General features: G+C 40.0%; 1 protein-coding gene across 1 annotated transcript in view; it reads left to right on the top strand.

The window, feature by feature from the left end:
• Positions 1–18104, top strand: part of ndst1b (N-deacetylase/N-sulfotransferase (heparan glucosaminyl) 1b) — an 82360-nt gene that overhangs the window by 17488 nt on the left and 46768 nt on the right. The window contains exon 2 of the mRNA XM_053478402.1: positions 5863–5961. The gene's annotated coding sequence lies outside the window, so the exon portion shown is untranslated. The remainder of the gene's footprint in view (positions 1–5862; positions 5962–18104) is intronic.

Here is an 18104-nt window from a genome sequence, read left to right as displayed (position 1 = left end):
TTCTCCGAGTCCGGCGCTACTGAAAGCAAAGTCGTTCGGGAACGCGCGTCCAGGCGAGGCTTTTAATTTACCCGTGTTTACGCGTATGTCTCCGAGCCTTTTGCCAAATGTGCTGTGAAAACTCGATGCAACAAAAATGGGAAGCTGAAGATGGAAATTCAAGTGAAACTCTGATAGTGTTTGGTGTAAATGCCACGGCGTCTTCGCCTGCTTGGCCAAAGAAGAATGGTCCGAACTGTCAGACGTCCTTGCATTAAAGGGAAGGAAACAATAAGTCAGATAGCAACTCTTTAAACCCGCGGTGAGCAGAAGAGCAGTTCAGAATGCATAGAAACCTGACGCAGATGGCTTGACATCTACGCTGGGTCACATCCACCAGCAGCATTGCCAAATTAGCTATTGGCTATAAATTTTACTAGATGAAATCCGAAAAACGAACAAACGTTACAAATAATTCGCTTCTCCACACAGGACACTGTGCCGACTGCTGATGTGTGAATAGTTTTTTCTATCTTTTTTTTCTATGCTGAATATTAACCTCTGTTCAGCAGGCTGGTTGTGAGTGCTGTTTCTTCCACATCCCCAGTATAATAAACTAAACAACCGCCCTATTTTATGATTATCCTTTGCTGTAGTAATACACTCACGGGATGCTGAGGCCCTGTTGACGTGTACGGCACTAAAGTGACCTCCGCCTGGGTGCGCCTCAGAGCTCGGGCTCGGCATTTTGTCGATGTTCTCATATCCCAGAATGGTTTTCAACACCTGGGTAAGGCAACGTGCGAGGCTTCTTAGGGGAAAAGAGGGAAAATATCATAAACGAATTCGGGTTTGACGGAGCTGAAATGGAGCAGATTCCCCCAGACAACTGGGAAATGCATTCCATACTGGCTTTGGGGGAAGAACCCATTAGACCTTTTCCTACAGCTGATATCCGAGATTGCTATTTGCACCGGGAACAAGTTACCATACGCCACAGATCCGCGTCTGTCTGTATTCCCATGCGCGTGCTTGCGGACAAGTTTCTTACCGCAGGAATAATATACTGTATATAAAATGAGTATTTAAAAAAAAATAATAAATAAAATGAAATAAAATAAAAAAATTGGGGGCGCTCGCTGTGAATTTCTTCACGGTCCCCATTCTGCAGCGCTGTCCTCTGGTCATACAGTAGGTAATGAAAAACGCGGCCCGCTGCGGATGGAATTTCAAATCGTAGCCCGAGGACACCGTTCATGACAGTTTTGTCAGTTAAAATGCCTTTCTGATGTGCAAAGGCACAGTAAGTCTTGCTGGAGGCGATGCTTTTGCTGATGCCGTTGTAAAGAGCGCGGTGTAGCTTTTGCACCCAAACTAGTTTTTTTTTTTTTTTTTTTTCCCACTCCCCTCGGAGACATCTGCCAGACTGCCTTTTCAGCCTCGGTTCGAACGAAGCAGGGGAAAGCTGCGCCTTCGAAATGCTGCATGAGTAATAAGGGGATGTATTTTAAGGAAATGATCAGGCGTGATAGCTTCGATGGTTTTACTTTGGCTTTGTATTTAAACTCCTTGTTCTCAGAATCTTCGAAAACATGCACGGGTAAACAGGCGGTTTAATCATTCGCTCCGAGAGACGTTGGATTCTGATTCCAGCGTCCGTCTTACAGTAAATCAGTACGGCAATTTATCGGCATGTTTGTACAATCAAACAATAATAATGATGATTGTAAATAATTAAAAAGTATTGGCGTCTGTTTTGTAAAAAGTGGGTCATATTTTTCACTTTTTTGTTTCCTTTTTTTATGGATTGTACATGCGCTCATCCAGCATTTCCCTTATTCGAGAACTTATGTATCTGTCTGTCTGTCTGTCTGTCTGCAGCATGGGCCAATTTTTTAAATGACAGGTTTTTTTTAATGAATTGAAGTAGATTCTTTTTAAAAAAAATTATTTTATTAACGGATGGTGATAAAATCTGAAAAATGAAACAACTTTGTGGACTTGCGCATTTAATTAAATCTTTTGACTCCTTAAATCTTTTAAACATTTCTTCTGATTGTAGTTAAATATCTCTTCAACCTGTACAGGTCTCCTGCCGATTTATTTATTTATTTACAAAAAAAGGCAAAAATTGCGTACGATTTACTGTTTATTTAAATAAACTCATTTTCCATAATGTAAATGCAGATAATCAGTTCTAGCCCCCCAGAAATGATCCCCAATATTTCCAATTTCCCACACTATGATCATGTTTTTGCATATAAAAATAATCAAAACATTTAGAAAAGTCACTGAAGTAAAATATGAAATAAATCATCTTTAAACCCTAATTAATCTCAATTTAGGATTCTTCTTGGCACCGGCTGCTTTAAAAACCAAATCGAAAACGTCTCGGTTTTCTTCTTGCTGCCGTCCTTGCTAACATTTTTGGGACCCATTGTGCCATGTCTTCACAAAATCTTACACAAAATGCCAACAAAAAAAACACACAAAATGTATAAACCTCCAAAACAATAATTTTCAAGGCTGGGGCTTTTATATGTCGAGGTATTTATTTTAATACACACTTGTGATTTATACTGCACTATATTTAAAATGTTCCATGATGTATTAAAACATTTATCTAGACTCAGAGAAAATAAAAATGGCACAAATGATCTCATTAAAAGGATGTTTGCTAATATTTATTTATAAACTTTTTTATAATACCGTTTTTTTTTTTTAAAAAAAGAAAGGAAGGAAATTATTTTTAAAAAGCCACATAAGTTTCTGACTGTGTGTGTGTGTGCGTGTGTGTGTGTATATCACTTATAATAAATTACAGAATTTTGTGATTAAATAATTGTGCAGGTCCATACTGTGATTTTGTATAAGATTAATTGTGCAGCACTAGCATGCCCCCCCCCCAAAAAACGTGCTTTTTATGTTTTTAGCGATAAAGTTATTTTTTTTTTAGTTTATTTTGGAATACATTTTTTTTTTATTAAGTCCTTGTTGATTTGAATAACGTATAGAAAAACACACAAAAAACAATATGTATGCAGAGTATCCAGTGTGCATCCACAAACTCTGCATTCTAACAATCCTCCTTGAGCGAAAGAACATTCCGTATCCCAGGTCTAAACTCTTAATCTGAAGCTGTAACACGAGTGAAGTGCTTTCTCTCATCTTCTGCTCATCAATAGCTGATAACGCCAACGCCGTCGCGCGGACCCACGCGTGATCTGATTGTGGCGTTAATTCTGTTCCAGCTTCTTAATTTAACGAGAACACATCTTGCATTTTTCAGAACATCCATGTCCAAGCTCGTATTTAAAACGACTGTTGCTGTTTGTTAGGAGTTTAGTTTTTGCTCATCCTCTTAATCTCAACTTCTCCCGGGGATTATGTTTAATTTGTTATTCGGTTTCTTTTCTCTCAGCCTTAATTGCTGTTCAGCAGTGTCCCGATTAACGACGCATAGCCCGACTTAAGTGAGCACGAATTCTCCTGGGAAATAAAAGTTGTGTTTAATTTCATTACCTTGGATAATTTTTAGACTCTGGCGGACGAGACGAGATTTAGCTCAGACGTAGTGGAATTTCAAAGCTGACCTGCATTTTTGGTCCTTGTGCTCAAACTGAAGCAGCTGCATTGCTTTGTGTGTGTGTGTGCATGTGACTATATGTGTGTGTAGGATGAAGGATGGCCTCAGCTGTTCAGACAGGCACCAGTGAAGTGTGACTCTGTTTTTGTTGGCTGTCCTCCCAGCTCACCTTCACTGTTTTCTGAAGCTGTGACACATGCCAGCTGAAGATATAAGACCCTTGGGCAGCTGCAATAACCATTGACCGAGCCTCTTCACTTTTATTCGAACTTCAGAAAAGGGGACAGAAACGTCACTCCAAATACATCAAACACTGAGCTGCATCCTGAGGCACTGGGAGAACTGTATTAAGAGTCGTACCGCGTGCAAAGCACCTCATCAGGACGGTAGCGGTGTAACGATATGCTAAATGGAAATCCGATTCTGTTGTTTGCTAGTCAAAAATCACGCAGCTCTCTGGAGCACTATATGTATTTTTAAATCTTGTGTTTTCTACTATATTTAGTAAAGTCTAGTATCTACAGCTACGAATTTTCCAATTTAATATTTTATTTATTACGTTTTTCTTTAAACCTCTGGAACAATTTGTACTTGCAACTTCCACCAATATTTGCGGTATTGGTGTCTGTGTTTTTCTTCTTCTTTTACTAGGCTGAAGCATTTGGCTTTGTGTCACAGACCCCTGAACCCCACTGGCTTCTATCTTACATTTTTTCCCCCGCTTCCAAGTGGTTTACCCGTAAACCCGCAAAGCGGTCATCCATATCACATCGCCTGTGCAGCAAGAATTGAAATCCCGATCATGCCACTGCATTCACATCCATGGTCTCTGGCTGGGAGGGATAGCATACCTTCTTACCCCTCAATAACCTGCTGGATCCGACTGGGCATACAGTCAAAAAACCGTTTAGAGTTCTCTGGGGTCATTTGCTCAATTCATACCTGCTTGTTGGCTTCCTGAAGAACATGTACAGAAGACAGAAGTTTCTTTACTTCTACTACCTGCGTCACCATTGTCCAACAGGTTTCTATCAGGTTTAGGTCTGGAGATGACCCAGGCCATGGCTCCAAAAGCTCAGTACCATTGGGATTTAGACAGTTTTTCACTAGTTTTCAGTCAAGTAGAAACTCTTCAGCTAGATGGGCTAGAACTAATTAGCGACATCACTGGATTTATAAGACATGGCATATGTAGTCTTGATACTTTCGGCCAACACTGTGTGTTAGCTCGTGTATGCGTAAGGAGGCAGATGGCGCTTTCCTCCAAGTGTGATTTTGAAGTTAGTTTGAGCATGTATACCACTTATTTCATGTAGGGCCATGGGGGACTGAAACCTATACCGTGGAACTTATCAAACAATGGGGTTCCAATGCACCCATTCCATTGTGACTTGGGGCTATTTGGAAACCGCAGTCCACCTACACAGCATGTGCAGGTGGGAGGAAACCAGAGTAACAGGAGGAAATCCACAAAGCACATGCAAACTTCATACACACTGACCAGGGAATGAAATTCTAAACCCCTAATCCTTGGAGAGACACTTGACTGCTTTAATAGTTGTGTCAAAATAATGTCCCCACAAGGATAGTAAATCAAGTGTGTGTTTGATGATCTTACCTCACTGCCAGATTCCATGTGAGAACAGGCCTGGCTTTTCTCCAGAGTCACCGATGCTACAGTGAATCTGCCAATCCATCCATGGCCCTGATCCAGCAGCTCGGATTTGGCTTTTCCCTCCTTTTACTTGTGTGTAATGCGGCCCGTCTATGATGTATCTTTTTCATGATAAACGCTCCTCCCTCTGGAGATCCAGCGTCTCGCTTTCATGGCTGGAGAAGGAAGCCGGCACTGAAACCGTTTCTAGATGGCAGGCACGCTCGCTCGCTCTCTGGGAAGGGGAGAAATTGACCCGTCGTTGTCGCTGCTGTTGAGCATCAGAGCAAGACACAAGATCTGAATTATTAACCGTTCCTCATGTCCCGGGTCCTGTTTATGTAGTGCCTAGATCTCGATGAGATTCGGAGGTGCAAATCTGCAGCGTTCGGTCTGTAAATGTCAGCATGATTTATACGCCGTGCCGTCGTTTTATTTGATCACCAACAGTTTCTCTGTTTCAGCTGTTAAAACAAAGACAGGGGCATCGCCGTGATGCCTCATAAATACATCAGTATTACAGATCTTTTCATGCTTTTTCAAGTCCGTCCAGATTTTCCTGCGTGTACTCCTGTAGTTGCTTGTTTAATCGATGCCCTGTGATTTATTTATTTATTTATTTTTTTTTTTTTTTCTGTTGCAGGAATGCCTGAGGAGGCTCCCGGGGCTCAAGTACAGAGCCAGGACTCCACAAGCAGCCCTTTTTGATGAGATCTGCAAAAAAGAGAAGGACCTCCTAAAGGTACGTATTAACCGATCCGACGTGTAGGCGACTCTCTCAGCGACAAAAATAGTTTTATTGGTTTGGGATAGCGCTGAGGGGTATGATATTTGAGAATTAGTTTGCTGAGAGTGCTGTGGATTCTTTTTATTACTGTGGCTCACGGTAACAAATAGATGATCGCGCGATACGAGACTTAAATTTGATGATACACACACACACACACACTCTCACACACACACAAATACAGGGCCTTATGGAAGCACTGTTGAATTTACCTTTTTAATGTTTTAGCCCAAACTTACTAAGGATTAGAGATGTATTCAATAAAGATTTTACCAGGATCAGGGCATGATGAGGTTTCCTGCCCATTGCAGACCCAACCACATCAAAATTTAATGTCTTGTGAGATGTTTTCCTGCTCACCATGCTTGTAAAGAGTGGTTGTTTCTGTTGCTGTCAACTTGAGTCAGTTTCTACTTGCAGAACTGCTGCTGTTTTTTGTTTTTTGCACCATCTGAAAAAGAAGGAAGCATTTATTTATTTGGTACGTGTGAATTATACTACAGAATTTTTGGGTCAGAAAAGGTTGGACATGATGGTGCACCCCTGAAGCAGATGCCTTCAAGGGCTTTGCTCAAGGTTCTTGACAGTGGCAGTTTGGCGGTGTTGGAGCCTGAACCCAACCCTTGACCCTCTCCTTGGTAACCTCAGCATCTTCTTGAACTTCTGAGCTCCCATTGCTTCATATAAGAAGTATAACTTTTAAATACCTGTTGTGCCTCAAAACCCATAATCAGCAGTTTCTGAAAGGGTCCAAATCCAACTTAAGACAATCACGTGTTTTTCCCCTCGTTCTGATGTCGTAAAGCGCTTGAACGATGCTGAGCTTTAATACTAAACTACATCTATTTCTACATACGATTTCTGCCGCTTCCTTGACCAACCCCAGACACAACAGCAAAGAGGATGCCTAATAGGCCTTGTAGGCTAATGCACTTCTTACATGTTTCCTGTAACAATGAGAAATAATGAAACATCAGTAGATTTGTTTTACATTTGTATTTGCTGAACGGTTGTGAATCTGTAATGAGAATTCCACGGAAAGTGACGAAAAATCCTCCAGCGATGTAATCCGTCCCCACAGAGTTCCAGAAAACCAAATGTGTAACCAGGTGCTTTCAAATTTCACACGGGGCTGTGTACTGACGCGTCGGCGTTAAGGTCTGTACGAGGAGTGCTATCTCCTAAAAGGCTTTTCTAAGATCTTTCGCTTTGGTGTGCCAGGGAGACGGTAAAAAAAAAACGCACAGCCGCTCGTCGTTCTCTAGCTGTGAGGTTTAAAGCATTGCATGAGAACAGAACGTGCAGGAGAAGAAATGTTCGCGACACTTGATGGCTCCTGTATGTGTGAAAAAATGGTTTGCAGTTATATATTAATATTGTAAGAAATTAGAGGAACATCATGCTTTGCAGAGAAGAACATCACCCAGGTAGGCATGCCATAACAGAGAAATAATCAAAGGCAGGTCGAAGTGTTTTGTTTCTTTTAAACCATCGCAGTTCTCTAGCAAAAATTATAGAATTGTCATTTTTAATCCATTTATTTATTCATATTTAATGTTATGCTGTTATACAGCACTAATTCAGACCAGAGTGGAACAATTAAGCCCAATACATTTTTTCTTATGTTTTTCTTGTTTATTAATCAACGATAAATTGTGCTTTTTAATATTTTGGAATGGTTGCAAAACTAGTTGCAGTTATATACTGGTCGTGTACTTGGAGTTCCAAAAAAAATTTTGTTTCTATTATTATTATTATTATTATTATTAGTTAATTATAGAACCATGTAAATAATAAATTAATAAAAGTTATCTTTTTTATTGTTCATTTCATTGAATAAAGTGAGTTTAAAAAAATCGATTCACATTTTACAAATTATTTCGCTAAAACTTACAACACAAACAGTAGTTGCTCTAAAATTGACTAATTCCTTAAAAATCTTTTACAGCTTCCTATAGACAATACAAATTGCTTGCGTTGTTTAAGTATCACGTCTCGTAAAAAGCAAAAACCTTTTGTTAATGCTTCACACTCCAGTCCTGTAGCAGGCGCTACTGCACCTACCGGCCATAAAAATCAAAAGAAGAAGAAACTTTGCAGAAACAAGAAATAGAACCATGATAATGTAAGTACAGATAAAATAAAATAAAATATATAATTTTTTTTTCAGATCCCAATAAGGTTAAATTTCTATTAAGCAGAAAAAAGAAAATATTTAACATAGCCTGACTATTTAGAATGTCACCCAGATAGTTAATTGACTACTTTTTTAATAGTAAAATTGACTTGGATTCATACTTTGATTGTAGCTACATAGCACCTGACCAGAGAATGAGCTAAGACAGTTTTAAAGTCAAAAGTTTTAAGTTAAAGAAGAAAATTAACTTAATTTTTAAATTAATGATCTCAAAAATGCTTTTAATTAGATGCTTTAATTGGGTCCTAACTTTGCATAAAATCTGTATATTTTTTTTTTTAGATTTGCATTTAGAGTGCTGTTTTTTTTTTTTTATTATTAATTTTGTGAATCATCTTTATCAAAGTTTACCAAAATGGAAAACCAAAAACACTGATTAAAAAAGAAAGGTTATTAAATTTAATGTATACATATTTTAAACATATTAAATTCCTTTTTAAACCACATATAATCTCCTAGGTACATTAAAGGTCAGGTATCAATTCTATGTTAAAAAGATTACGCCCCAAACAGATTCTTATTATGCATCCATGCAGCGTGCCAAAAAACAAACAAACAAAAAAAGAGCAACAAGACCTGAATGTTCATTCCTTCAAAGTGATTCCAGCCAGGAGGATGAGATGCAGATTACACCGTCAGCCCAGCGATAAGTGACGCCTCTCTCACCTATAAATAATTCAAATTGCACCGATTGCTTTGAATTATTCATTTAAGTTTATAATTCATCTTCTATTGCAATTTCCCTCCGTGAAGGGAGAAATAGAAGAGGTTTATGAAAGATAAAATGCTACAAGCAGAGACACAGGATCTCGGCGTGCTGCTCGGTGTGGGTCGGCCGTCGGCTCTCGAAGGCCCCGAGGGGGAGGTGATGATTGTTTAGAAACATGTTTGCCATTAGATGGGTGACAATTATAGGAATATAAAGTGGCTTTGTTGTTTTTGATACATTTTATGCTGGGTCACTGCAAAGCAATGCAAAGCTCTGATGGGCGGAGTCAGGAGACGTTACAGTGCACTGAATGGATAATAATACGGAACAAACCAATAATATGCCACGGCCTTTACTCTCTCCACATCTCAACTCCTTTAAAGTTCTACAGGGAATTTGAAGCCAAGGATCCGGCAGTGCTCTCTTTACCACCACGATCAAAACACCACCATCACAATGTTCATCCCTCCAGTACATGTCCAGGCAGTTTTATAATCCACGCCGACGTATACCGAAGCTCTCCTGGTAGCACACGATGACTGGACGCATTATTAACACCCTTTATTCTGGTTTTCCTTTTAATTGTTCACCAGCCTGTTTATTTCCTGTAAATCAATCAAACCACCATTCGAAGTGTGTAACGAAAGCACACGAAAGCAAAAAGGAAGTGACTCAGACGCTGTTTCCAAATATCTGCACGTAGTCATTTTTTCCTATGGACATGCAAGCAAATTCATTAAGGAAAAAGCGTGAGACTAAAATGTGAGTCATGCAGCAAAAATGATCATGGTGCAATTTTCTGGTATGCTATACAGCCAAAAGTATGTGGACATTGCCATACTCGTAAATGCTTGCTGATTGACCAATTCCAGACATAGTCCATATCGTGTTTATAAAAAAGGCCAGTTTTCCCTGAAGCTGGTAAAAAATAAATACATTTAAAAAAACATACTAACCCAGATAACTGACTTCTAGAGCTGTAAATCATGGGTAGACTCCTAATTAAATTAAATTTGATTTTTGGGATTCAACCCAATAGTACAGATGTTTTTCAAATTTGTCGCAAGCAGCTATCTTTTTTTTTTTTTTTTTTTTTTTTTACAGATTTGCAGACTACTAAAAGCATTTTATTACTATTAAAGTGCAAAAGTTAAATTGTTAATTGTTTAAGTATCACGCCTCGTAAAAAGCAAAAACCTTTTGTTAATGCTTCACACGCCAATCCTGTAGCAGGCGCTACTGCACCTACCGGCCATAAAAATCCAAAGAAGAAGAAACGGTGCTAATCTTAAAAAAAAACTTTGCAGAAGACAATCATCACAACACAATCACCAACAGAAAAGTGAAATATTCACCTTTTGGCCTAATTTACATTACTTTCATACTTTTGAGATTAGAATTTTACAACATTTTTATTTTAAATTTTCTCCCCAAAATGTAAAAACCATCACCTATTATGTTAACATAAAAAGCTGACTTTTTCCAAGTTAAAAACAAAAAATTAAAAAGATGCAAGCAAAACACGCAGCAAATGTATTTAAATTTCATTCCTTATAATAAAAAACGCATGTTGAGCAATAAACCATAATAAACTAAAAAATAGTCAGCATTCGCGGTGAAAGTTCTTAGCTCTTATAAAAGTTTTGTAGTTTTAGATACAATTTGTGCAGTTTATGTAATGATTTCACCTGGTAAGTTTTGGAGAATTTGCTCTAATATTTCTGGAGACTGAAATATTGCCACATTTGGTAATCTATTGCTTTCTTACAGTAAGTAACAAAAAAAATGTTTTATGTTCCATATTTTTCTTTTTAGACTCACTAACGCAAAATCGAAAAATAAATCTGTATAACAAAACTTACACTCTAAAGAAAAGCTTGTTTCCACACTGTTTATGATTCAAACATAAAGTCATATAAAGAAAGCTTTTATTTGCCATGTATACATTGCAGTACTTGAGCTTGTTCCATTTGTTTGAGATTTTATGAACTCCAGGCTATAAAATATGAGTTAAATGATAAGTACTCTTGGTAATAAAATAACAAGATAAAAGAGCACCCCCCCCCCCAAACAAACCCCCCTTCCCCATTTTTATTATAAAGGTCCTGGCATTATGCCTAGATCACCAATGCAGCTACACTGGGTGTTGTCCTCTTGTTTTAGTTTCATCTTTTTTCTCCTGTTTTTAATCACAAAAATGTAATGAAGACTCGCAGGTGTTCAGGGGCAGGGAGCAGGGCATGTCCGTGAATACTAATACGGCGGCCCTTTCAGAAAATTGATGGCGCTTGCTTTAGGAGCGCCCGCTGCTCCTGACAGGTGGACGCAGATTTATGTTCTTTAGTCTTTAGTCTTCTTTAGTTGTCCTGACACCTTCAGTATTATATTTTTCCTTTTTATGTCCTCTGTTGTGTAATACATGGGCAACCTGTATTTATGAAACGTGTCTTCTCGACCTGGAGGCTTTGAAGGTCTAACGGCGGGTTCGGGTTCGTCCGACGTGACTCGCCTGTCTGGTGCATATTGTCCTGCTCATCAGACAGATGTACCTGGTTGTCTCTCAGTGGTGTCGTTCAGCCTTACAGATTCATCATCACCCTACGCACAATATACACACACTCTCAGTCTTACACACACACACACTAAGATGTTCTGTACGAGGAGCATTTTGACAGGACGCAGGTGGCAACAGTTCTCTCGCAGTGTGACGGTTGTAAAGTGCAAGGCCCAGTGTGACGCTTCCTGCTGACAGCCCAATACCCGAGCTGACATTACTGTCTGAACAGAAACCTGCCTGTGGTAAAAGGAGCACCAAGTTCTGTACCCCTCTTACCAACTGAATCTTGGCTGATTTATTATTATTATTTTTTTTGCGTAGTTGGACCAAGTAATGGATAATGAATAGGTTTTCAAAAGTATACAGGTAGCGATACAGAGCAAGGAGCAATGTTTACTGCAATAGAAGACCACGTCAGGAAATCTAAGGATACACTGAGAATTGTACAAGAAATTTAACCCAATCCAGCTCAATGTTCAGTCTGTTCTAAAATGCTTTTCTACCCACTACGGTTGTAAAGAGGATACAGGTGGCCCCCAACTTGCGAAAGAGTTCTGTTCCGGGAGCACATTCATAAGTCAGATTTGTTCTTAAGTTTGACCAAGTAAGTCTTATACGCCTTTGACACGAATATACAATGTAAAGCATAGCAATTATACGTAATCTCACCTAAGAAAATTAATTTCACATATCAAAGATAACGGTGTTGTCTCTGCGCCTTTAAATCACGAGGGGAATTCCTGGTGCCATTTTTGTCTTGGGGCTGTTTTCCACTGTATTGGACTGTGAACTCTGTTTTGTTGAGGATTTTCCGGAATTAGGATTATTTACTATCATAGCAGCTTTACAGGGCAGCCATATTCTATCATCGTGCTTCCGGACTGAATTAGACCTCCTCATTTCTTCCACACACATACAGTACAATATACCAGACTTTAGACATTTTATATACATTCACGTACAAACTGAAAATATTGTATATAATTGTAAATATTGGTATCTGGTGCACTGCAGTGTCTATTTTTTCTACAATACACATGAGCTACTTTGCCGTGGTTTGTAGTTGTGGTCCTTTTTGCATCTTGGAAAACTTGCAGCTCGTGGACTACCTGTATTTGAGTTACAATCGCACTTCAGTGACACCAAAAACCTTCATCATCCTCACATCTCTTGCACAAGACTTCCTGTTTTTGCTCTCAGAATAGCCAGACAGGGAATTGCTCAAGTCCTTTTATGGCCCGCATCATTTTGGGTGGATCTCAGGAGCACTTCTGACAAAGCGTAAACCTGGCTGAGCCTCAACCATCGTAGCAACTCATAAACAAACACGCATTTGATAATCCACTGGCATGTGGCCCATACTTAAAAAGATACAGATTAAAGAGATCATCTAAGAGATGGATTGGATTACACGTTAGCTGAATAAACTAAGCTGGAAGTGGAGGGGGGAAAAGTATTGCAGTTGTACGAAGGCCATTTCATGAAGCACTGCTCGGAATCTGGCTTATGCAACCGTCTGAGATGTCCTCCTTCCACAACCACTGACACATGCACATGAGACCAGAGAGCTCTTGAAACACGGCCTGTTAATCATCACTGATTTTATTGAGCAAACTTACATCTACAGCGAACTTTATGGAATGTAAGCAAGATGTATGTCGGCTTTGAGTGTAACGATATTCTGGAAGATATTGAAAAGTGGAATCAGTGAAAGATGTTTATTTTTGAACTCTACAACATCGCCAGGAACCCCCATTCATCTCAGATGCTCTCAGCTGGACCTATAGCTTGGCAGCCTTGCTGACTATCAAGGTAGATTGGTAGTCCATCTATATGTGTTAACTTGGATAATATTAGATAAATATAGCGTTAACAAAGGTTGGATATAATACAAAGGCTTAGATGACAAGTCGGCACTCATCATTAAGCTCTTTTCATCTCATCATTGTTCATATAAGCCAGCTTGAATAGCGTAAACATACCAGGTCGTAAATATAATTTTATAATTCCACAGCATATGATCAATAAAAGAGAATGAATGTATTTTGACTTGTTTAAAAACAAAAAAAGGAAAATTGACAATTATTATAAACCCATATGCCACTTGGACCAATCATGATTGATTGTAGCACAACCGCTGGTCTTGAATAAACTCATCACCGTTTCTTGTTTGTCATCGTGCTGCAATTAAGCGGCTGACAACCTCGTCAGCCGAGCATCTTAATCACACAGCCGAAGAAGTACCGTTAGTTGTTCTATGAATGAAGAGTGAAGGAGAACGCGAGAGGAAATGAAGATTTTCTTTTATCTGAGCCAGCTACTGGAGCTGCTCTGTATATAAATCACAGCACTTTCTGTACAACAGACAATTATTTAAGTGGAGTTTAATAGACTTTTCCACACCACATCAGTCCCCGTGACGTTTATTTAAAACAGACCAGGATGACGGATGGGCGAGATCCCAGAGCTTACGTCGGGCGGCAGCATTCTAGATACCCCAGCCAGCTTACTCCAGTCTGCCAGATGGTCCGTTTCCATGTGGAGCGTGGTTGTGACAGGAGGAATGCCAGCCTGTGCCCACTGCTGGCGTCTGCTGGCCTTTGGCTCCCCCCATGGCCCACATCATTGATCGGCTCCGTCTCGAATAGATCGGTTTACTTGTCCTGAGCAATACCTGTGGGACAAGGGACGGTCCAATGCTCCTCCAGCACCTTTTATTTTATTGTTTTGTTTTGTTTTCTACCTCAACTGGCCAGGTGCTGAAAACCAATGGGACTCTGACCTACTTTCAAAAGTGCTTTTACTTGTTTTATGTCCATTTTTGGCTCCATAAATGGAGCAAGCACCTGGTATTGATCAGACTCCTATTAAAATTTGTGGACCTGCCTGGTTTCTCAGTGCAGCCAATTTGTTACCGGCCAGCATTGCGTAAGTACAGAATTATTTAGTCCAGACCCATTGACTTATAATTATAGTGGGTTAAAATTATATTTCATTTGGATGATCATGAATGAAAGATGCTTTTTTTTCTTCCTTCACTTAAAAAAAAAAAAAAGGCGTCTGCCTTATTGCATCATACTCTGATTCAACCGTTCTGTAATATAAATCATTTGTTGCACGAACCTGAACAGGAACTAAAACGTTTGCTCTTTCGGTAAGGAATCAAAGTCAGGCTCTCGGGTACTTTCCTGTCTAAGGCTTTCTTATATGCTCTGTCAAACTAACCGAGACAACTCCACCAAAGACGGCGCACGGAATAAGCGACGCTGAAATAGAAATGAAACGCAGCTGCCTGACTCGATAAGGAAGACTGGTGGCATTTGAGTAATGCAGATTTCACGAAGATCTGCTCAGATTAAAACCCAAGCCGTCAGAGGCAGGCTCGTAAAACCTGGCTGATTGGAGGAGAGGAATCTTTAAGAAGTGCTGTTTGTGGGGAACGTGATGAACTGACCCCGTGGTGTTGAAACCTTTCGGAGCCGATGTGCGAGTGCTGGTGTCAAGATTTGCACATTGACTCGCACATAGTCATTCACGGCTAAAAGTACCTGATGTTCAATTTCCCGATCCGGAACAAGGAACAAGATTACAATTTCTGACTCGAAACATTTTATGCGTTAGCATTATGGACCCCAGCATGATGATTGGGTTCTGATATCAGGAGTCATCAGCGCTCACGTTAATGAGTAAATAACGGAAACATTTTTGTACTTTTTAATTTTTTCTCTTATTAATGATTTTTGTGTGGAAGGAAATTGAATTAAAAAAAAAATTGCTTTTTTATCTGAATTAGTTGGATAAAAAAATGGAAGAAAGAGAGAAGGAAGGCAACCAAAAAGAGAGAAAACAACACATAAAAGAAACAAGGGATGGAAAGAAAGAAGAAAAACCATGTGTAAAATAGGGAAATATGGAAAAATAAATACAACAAAATGAACAAAAGAAGGCAATCAAGATGTAAAAGAGGGAAGGAAGGAAAAAAAACAAGAAAGACACTGAAAAAAATGCAAAAGAAGGGAATAAAAGGAAAATAAACGAGGAAAAGACATGGATGCAAGTGAAAGAAACAAGTAAGGAAACGTATAAAGGAAGGCAGATAAAATTTCGAAAGGAATGAGTAAAGAAGGAAGGAAAGGAATCAAGGAAAGAAAGAAAGAAATGTCAAGAAAGGAAAGACAAGAAAAATAGGTTAAGAAAGGAAACCTGGGGATATTTGCAAGGAATAAAATGAAAAAAGTTAAGGAGAAAGAAAAGATGGTTGAATTAAATGGGAAAAGGAAAGGCACATTTGAGGAAATAAATAAAAAGAGGAAGACAAGCAAGAAGGAATGAATGATTATGGAACATAAGAACCAGGCGAAGAAAGAAATGGGAAATAAAGAAAGGAAACAAGAGTTGAGATGGGGAAAACAAGGAAAGAAGCAGGAAAGAAACGAAAGGACATCCATGTTGCACTGCTTAATAAAAGTCCTAAAATGTTGACCAACTTGAAGAGGGTGTGGAAGCGTGTTGATCCACCCTAACACACCAACACAAGGGTAAACACATTTATGTACAGAATTAAAAGGATGACCTCGATGTTATTTCAGCGGTTTAAACAATCAATTCCACTCCCTTCATAAATCACTATAGTGGCTGGCAGGCCACATGTAGATTTTGAGAACTGCGCCATTCTTTATGTAAGGAAGAAAAGAGGCCATGACAGGTACAGAATAAAATCCTCCTCCCCCAATCATTTTTCCTGCAAAGTTCAGTGAAAATGCTGCTGCTCTTTCTCTCTAAACCTCTCTGGTCCCAACTCAATCATCTGATTCGCTGAGTAACCTCTTTTCCCTCTCATAATGGAGTTGTGCATTAGGTATTCTTGGCATGCCGCAGTAGAGCGAGGTCCTCGGGCCTGCTCGCCGAGAGCCATCCTTCACCTGCGTGAGCTCTGAGCATTCACGAGAGGAGCTGTTAATTTAATTTCCTTCCACCGCTCTTGCCGCATCCTCCTCTGATATGATATAGCCCGAATCCCCGGTTAGACATCACAGCACTTAGTCCTTCGACCGCATGCTTTTCTAAAATCACTTTCCCAGGAGTCATGGCCCGACTTATGAAAAGCTGACCACTGGGTACGCGGCGATCCGGTAATCGAGGTCATGCATGCAGATCAACGAAGGCGATCCATCATGCATCCTGATGGGGATAAAAAAAAAAGTATGAAGAGGTGTCAAAAAATGTGTTGGAGGACATGTGCACTGACGAGCCTCGTTATACAAGCGACTGGCTTTGTAAGTGTGAGAAATCTCATGCGTTTCTTGAACGGTGTTTATCGTTAAAAGCTTAGTCAAACAGAAAATGGTGTCTGACGAGGGTTTCAAGGCACCGCTGCATAAATGAGGCGAGCTGCTAAAGCCTTGATTAGAGTTGTATAATCCTAACCCATATTGAAAATGTGACAAATCCCTGAGGCGCTGATGCAATTCCTCAAACTGTTGCTGCAAATTCGGAAAGCAGACATGGACGCTTTTGTGCTCCTCTGGCAATTGTGCTCTACTGACATATGGATGTGATTGTCAGGTGTCCAAAAACTTTCAGCCATATTGTGTAAAAGCAGTCCATTCTTCCGTCAGTTACAGTATGTATGCTGTGTATCCTGTGTATGATTGCTGGGGGTGTGAAGCCCATCACCTATAAGTTGCAAGGTACAGGCACACACACCCAGTCATACAGTATGCTGTGGATGGTTCGGAAACGCCAACGCATGTCTTTTAACTGGGAGGAAACCACAGTACCTGGAGGAATCCCACCAAGCAAATCCACGCACAGACTAAAAGTGAGATTTCCTGGAAATCTTTCTCCTTCACTCCCAGTCCTGGAGGTCTGAGGTGACGGTGCTAGCCACTAAGCCATAAACACACACTCAAAGCTTTCCTCATGGAGAGGTTTATACCCCTGACTTTAACCATCTGGTGCTGTTGGCACTGCTGGGGTATCAGAGCACCATGCCTTTCCATTTGCCAGCGGAGTCAAGCAGAGTGGTGCTGTGGGACACAGGTGACGATCACAAGGCCGAGTTTCACCCTGAACAAGTCCAAAAGTCACCTGCTGGCAACCTCTGAGACCGTTTAACCCGGCATTTACTTCTTATCTTCCCGTGTCAAAGCTGAGATGAAAGTGCAGCGCGTTCACTCTGAAGGCGAAGCTAATCAAAAGCCTTTGGTACTTTGGCCTGCTTCGGGGCTCGCGAGACTCGCTGAACGTTTCGTCGAAAACAGATTAGCAGCCAAGTTCAGGTAGACATGCTAATGTTTGCTCCATCTGCTTTACTACTGATTATTTCATTTCCCCCTGAAAACATGCTGAAAATGCGGATGTTGGCAGAGCTCTGAGAGCATGGAAAAACAGATTTGACATTCCTAGCATGAAAGCCAGACAGGAATAATTGCATCAGAGCTAAACAGGAGTAATAGTGCCTATTCGTGCAGAGACGTCCATGCCACATGTGTCTGTGGACCAGACATGAAAACTAAATAAATAAATAAATAAAAATGCAGTAAGAACTCAGCAATCACAGGATCTTCAAAAGACGAAGTTCAGACACATGGACAAATTGAGTGATCCTGTTTCAGCCCTAGTAAGTAAAGTGA

The sequence above is a fragment of the Clarias gariepinus genome, chromosome 19 (genome assembly GCF_024256425.1).
Source record: "Clarias gariepinus isolate MV-2021 ecotype Netherlands chromosome 19, CGAR_prim_01v2, whole genome shotgun sequence".
Lineage (NCBI taxonomy): Eukaryota > Metazoa > Chordata > Actinopteri > Siluriformes > Clariidae > Clarias > Clarias gariepinus.
The sequence above is the reverse complement of the archived record's forward strand: the minus strand, read 5'-3'. Positions and strand labels throughout refer to the sequence as shown.